Genomic DNA, 5,695 nt, shown 5'->3' with positions numbered 1-5,695 from the left:
GCACAGGGTCTAGGCGCATGGGCTTCAGTAGCTGTGGCTCGCGGGCTCAGTAGCTGTGGCGCACAGGCTTAGTTGCTCCGCGGTATGTGGGCTCTTCCCAGACCAGGGCTCGAACTCGTGTCCCCTGCATTGGCAGGTGGGTTCTTAACCACTGCAACACCAGAGAAGTCCGTTAAGAGTATTTTAAAACCTCTTAGAAATGAAGAGTAAATTTAAGATTTCCTTTTAAATGCGGGTAAGAAATAATTCATAGCAAATGGATGCCTCATGCATACGTCAAATCTCAAAGTGGTTTTTAATATTCTCGGAGAGGTTATGGAGAGTCTTTGATGGCCAGTGACTCATCTTATTCATCAGTCATTTCATTGTCTGTCTCCCATGGATAGAGGGTCAAGAATTATGGACTGTGGGCCAGTTCTAGCCTGCTTCCTGTCTTTATAAATAAAGTTTTATTGGGGCATGGCCATGTGTATTTGGGCCATATTGTCTCTGGCTGCTTTTGTATTAGGACATCAGAGTTGAGCAGTGGTGGCTGGGACTCCCCCAACTATAAAGCAGGCATGAGGGCTTCTCCCCAGTCAACTAGACATAACAAATCTCCCACGAGGAAAATGAGGCAACTCGGCAGGGACAGAGGTCAGAATCTGAACCACATACTTATGCAACTTCCTTGTGCCTTCTATACCAGCCGGGGGCCAAGCACATAGACACAACATCTACTTAGTAATGAAATACTCATGCATCCACCCACACTTGGTAGCTTAGATAGCACCTAGTCCAGAATGAGGCATTCAGCTCTCAAGGACACTGATCCTGTGGTCAAAGTTCCATAGTTTCCAAGGCCTATTACCAAGCCAGGTGCTTTTATTCAAAGAGAAGTCTGTTGCTCTGCAGAAGAGAGGTCTTTGCTCCAAAAGTATATGGTTCTGTCCCATGGTCCTCTTGTTGGGGTTTCCCCGAGAGGCAACACACAGGGAACATCACCCATCTGTTCTGTCCTGAGGCTCAGGTGGCAGGGCAGTTTGGATTGTAATCTGCACCTGCTACAGAATCTTCTCTCGCTCTGAAACCCCACTGAAAACTGGTGGTCTTTCTGGTTATTCTGTAGATAGGTTGGACTAGCAAACTCAAACGTGGTATGTGTTGCCTCCAAATTCTGAAAGTGCCCCTAAGTATTGAATCTGTTTTTAGTTTTATGTAGAAGTTGTGTGCAGCAACTTTTCTTTAGCCTTCAAAAAGTATTATGGGGCTTCCCTGGTGGCGCAGTGGTTGAGTGTCCTCCTGCTGATTCAGGGGACACAGGTTCATGCCCCGGTCCGGGAAGATCCCACATGCCATGGAGCGGCTGGGCCCGTAAGCCATGGCTGCTGAGCCTGTGCGTCCAGAGCCTGTGCTCCACAATGGGAGAGGCCCCAACAGTGAGAGGCCCCAGTAACACAAAAAAAAAAAAAAAAAAAAAAAGTATTCCGATGTGCTATAGACCATAGAGGCCTAGGGACATTATCAAGGTAATGGGCCCATGAATTTTCTTTGTACTTATCTCACCTGATCTAACTGTCATGGTTCTTATATGACATCTGCTATACACTGAATTATGTCCCCCAGATTCATATGTTGAAGCCCTAACCCCCAATATTACTATAGTTGGATATGAAGTCTTTCAAGAGGCTTTTGAGGTTAAATGAGGTTGTAAGGGTTGGGTCTAATCCTATATGACTGGTGTCCTTATAAAAGGAAGAGACATTAGTGCTCACTCTTTCTCTCTGAGTACACAGAGGAGAGGCTGGGTGAGGATACAAGCAAAAGGCAGCCATCTGCAAACCAGAAAAAGAGATCTTGCTGGAAACCAACCCTGCTGGCCCCTTGATCTTGGACTTGTAGCTTGCAGAAGTGAGAAAATAAATTTCTGATGTTTAAACTGCCCAGTGTGGTGTTTTGTTATGGCAGCCTGAGCTGACTGAGATAGCATTGAAGGTACTTGTTATTTCTTGATCAAATCCAATCTGCATAATTCCAGGCACATGCAGGGTCAGTGTGATATTCTGAAGGATATCAAAATAATCAAGTTCTCCACAGACTAGATTATGGCAGAGAAGACAAGTGAATACAATGCTGAGGCAAGATTGTGAAGGTATATTGTTGGCCCTGCCAAGTAAAAGCAAACTTCTTCTGGTACTTCCAAGTTGGAAAATAATAAATGAAAGCATTTGTCAGATAAATAGCTGCATATCAAATGCCAGGAACTCTGTTCATATTTTCCAGTAAAGGTACCATGTCTGAAAGAACAGCTAATATTGGAGTCACCATGTAATTAAGTTTGTGGTGATCCATAGTCCAATTACCTTCTGAAAAGATCAAGGCTTGGGCTTCCCTGGTGGCGCAGTGGTTGAGAGTCCACCTGCCGATGCAGGGGGCGCGGGTTCGTGCCCCGGTCCAGGAAGATTCCACATGCCATAGAGCGGCTGGGCCCGTAAGCCATGGCCGCTGAGCCTGCGTGTCCGGAGCCTGTGCTCCGCAATGGGAGAGGCCCCAACAGTGAGAGGCCCCAGTAACGCAAAAAAAAAAAAAAAAAAAGATCAAGGCTTGTGTATCTATCTTCCAGTTTGACAGGATCAGATCCTAGGTGTCCAGAACACTGAATCTTGACCATCTTTCAACCTTCTTTTTACCTAAAGACAGACCCCTTTTCCCTGTTTACCTCACTGCCTCATGGTATTCTTGGCAAAGCAATCATCTCAAAAACTTAGTGACTGCTGATATATTTGCCTCCAGTCACTCTCAGGTACCTATAACTGCACCCAAAGACTTTTCCTAAGCACTGTTCTGGAATCTCCTTTGTTTTCTGGCCTCCTCACTCCTGTGACTCTCTCTCAACAAAGAGGCAGCCTCTTGGAGGCCACTGGGCTTGAGGGGCAGTCTACCCGCTCACTCACACCTTTGTCCCAAGTCATGTTATTTCACTCAGAAAGTTCACCAAAACTGAAAAGTCAGCTCAATTACATTTTATTCCCATATTTTACTGTTTGGGGACTAGAAACAGTTACCTTTTGCAGCCTTACAAGTTCCTGAATTTCTGGGCTCTCTATTACCTTTCATTTTCTGCTTAAAAACAGCCAACTATTTCCTGAGTTCATCTCTTCCTTGGATTGCCTTCCCAAACAGAGCCAAGTCCAATTAAAACACGCTTCTAACATTCCATTTTCCAGTACACCCCCTATTGCGATGGGGTCTGCCTTCCAAATCTCTGCAGGTGACCCTTTGGTCGAATGATTTATCACTACATCACATAGATGTCCAGCCACCCAGCATGCTGTTTCTTCACCCTCTCTTGCCCAACTGCTAAGAAAATAGCCACCTATTTTTTGTCACCCAAACAGCCCACTGCAAAACAGCAATTTCCATGGTGTTAAATAAGTTACGGTAGTTGTCGTAAACAACGCCCAAATTTCAGTGGCTCGACAAAGTAAAAGTTTCTCATGCACTTGATATCCAATGCAGATTTTCCAGCTGGGGCACCTCCCTCAGGCAGTGACTCAGCAATCCTGGCTCCTCTGTCTTGAAATGCTGCCATTTCTAACATGTGGCTCTAGATTTGCTACAGCAGAAGAGGAGAAAGGATCAGGTGTGCAAGGTATTTTATGGGCCAGCCTAGAAGTATCATCTATCATATCTGCCTACCTCCCACCGGCTGGAATTAGTTTCAGGGCCCCATTTGTGTAAATGGAGCTGGTAAATGTCATCCTCCTGGTTGCACAGGAAGAGAATTAAATGGTTGATAACAATGAGAATTATTTCTGCCAAAGACTGGTCTGAAATGTTACCTTCTGTCTTTGCAGAATCAAACGTTTCCCCCTCCACTTACACATGTCTTGAACATAATTTGTATCACATACCTGCCACCTTGTGTTAAAAATTTATTTTATTGACTCATCAGGTAATGAGTGCCTCAAGGTTGAGAACTGTCCTGTATTCATCTCTGTAGCACCTGAGCCTGAACTCTGCCTGCCACTTGGCAAGAGCTGAACGAATGCTTGTCAGGAGGATGTTGAGAGGGGAGGGAGGCGAGTGGAGGAGAGTGGACATTGACTCTGTCCTCTCTGCAGGGTAGGATGGGTGTTCTCTATTATGTGGACTAAAAATGCTGCCTGCCATATCAATAAACAAAGGATGTAGCAGCCATTAAGCCATCACGTTACAGTCTCCTGATGGTGAGCCCTGAGGGAACTCAGGATAGAAACAGGATGCCCGCCATCAAGCCCTCAGTCACTGCAGACACCCCACAAAGATGCACCCTGAGGAGACTCAGGATGGGAAAGCACAGGATACCGGCCCCAGACAGCCGAGGTGCACATCAAAGGAACAATTTCAGTGAGTCCAGACTCTTGCATCTTCCCATACAGAGAAAAGCACCAGTTTCCTTAACTTGAGATGTCTGGTTTTCTTTAATTAACAATAATCTTTTGACATGCCCTCTACCCAGTCTTTTTTGCAAAAACTCTATAACCTGGCTCCCCACCTTGTCTCTTCAGAGTGATCTGAGATTCTTTGTCCCCGGCTTAAGTCCTCATTTTTTGTCCACCGGATTAAACAACTCTCAACTTTTAGGTTGTGCATTATTTTCAGTTGACAGTTTGAAAGAGAAAAATTGGGAGCTATTATAAGGCATATTTTCTAATAAAAATGAAAGTAGTGAATTCTGCGAACATGGCTCTGCGAGCGGCACGGAGTGTGCCAGCCGCGGTCTGCAGCCTGCACGCCATCTCTGTGCCCAACATGCCCTGCCCACCGTGGCCCTGGGGACTGAGGGTGGGCGCCGGCGGGGCGCCGCGCACCAGCCCCGCTCTGCTGTCAGTGCGTAAATTCACAGACAAACATGAATGGGTAACAACAGAAAACGGTGTTGGAAGAGTGGGAATCAGCGATTTTGCACAGGAAGCTTTGGGAGATGTTGTTTACTGTAGGCTGCCTGAAGCTGGGACAAAATTGAACAAACGAGGAATTTGGTGCTTTGGAAAAAAGCTGCTAATGAACTCATTCTCCTCTATCAGGAGAAGTAACTGAAATTAATGAAGCTCTAGCAGAAAATCCAGGACTTGTCAACAAACCTTGTTATGAAGATGGTTGGCTGATCAAGATGACACTCAGTAACCCTTCAGAACTAGATGAACTAATGAGTGAAGAAGCATATGAGAAATACATAAAATCTATTGAGGAGTGAACATGGAACCCCTAAGTAAACTAGTTTGAAACAACTTAATCTAGCATAGTTGTCTTAAATTAGTAGCTGATAGATTTTTTTTAAAGCAACTTTTAGCAAAAGAAACTACTTGCTACAATATTGCCTGAAGAAAATACCCCTTAACTTCCTAATGATGTCAGATAAACCCTCTGCATCTTTTTCACAACAGCCTGTGATTTTTAGGCTAGCCTCCAGTTATAACATTCAGAATTCCTGAAATTATCTGTGGTAAAACTAGTTATAAAAATTATGTAGTTCAAGAATAACATTGTTATCTTAACCTTATATAATATTGTAAATTGCTTACAGCCATCCCTGGATTTGGATCAAAATACTCAATGATTTTCGCACTGGAAATAAATGGCAGTGGAGAAAAGTTTGTGAGTTGTGTAGTGTCCAATGAAGAGCATTACTCTCTTAATTTTGTAATATACTGTGTTTGCTGGTACTATTTTT

At 44.4% G+C, this 5,695-nt stretch overlaps 1 pseudogene; it reads left to right on the top strand.

The window, feature by feature from the left end:
* The first annotated feature begins 4,704 nt into the window (after positions 1 to 4,704).
* Positions 4,705 to 5,218, top strand: LOC114893435 (annotated as a pseudogene).
* The last annotated feature ends 477 nt before the right edge of the window (positions 5,219 to 5,695 follow it).

Source organism: Monodon monoceros, unplaced genomic scaffold, assembly GCF_005190385.1.
Source record: "Monodon monoceros isolate NGI ecotype Baffin Bay Population unplaced genomic scaffold, NGI_Narwhal_1 Super_Scaffold_12, whole genome shotgun sequence".
NCBI lineage: Eukaryota > Metazoa > Chordata > Mammalia > Artiodactyla > Monodontidae > Monodon > Monodon monoceros.
The sequence above is the reverse complement of the archived record's forward strand: the minus strand, read 5'-3'. Positions and strand labels throughout refer to the sequence as shown.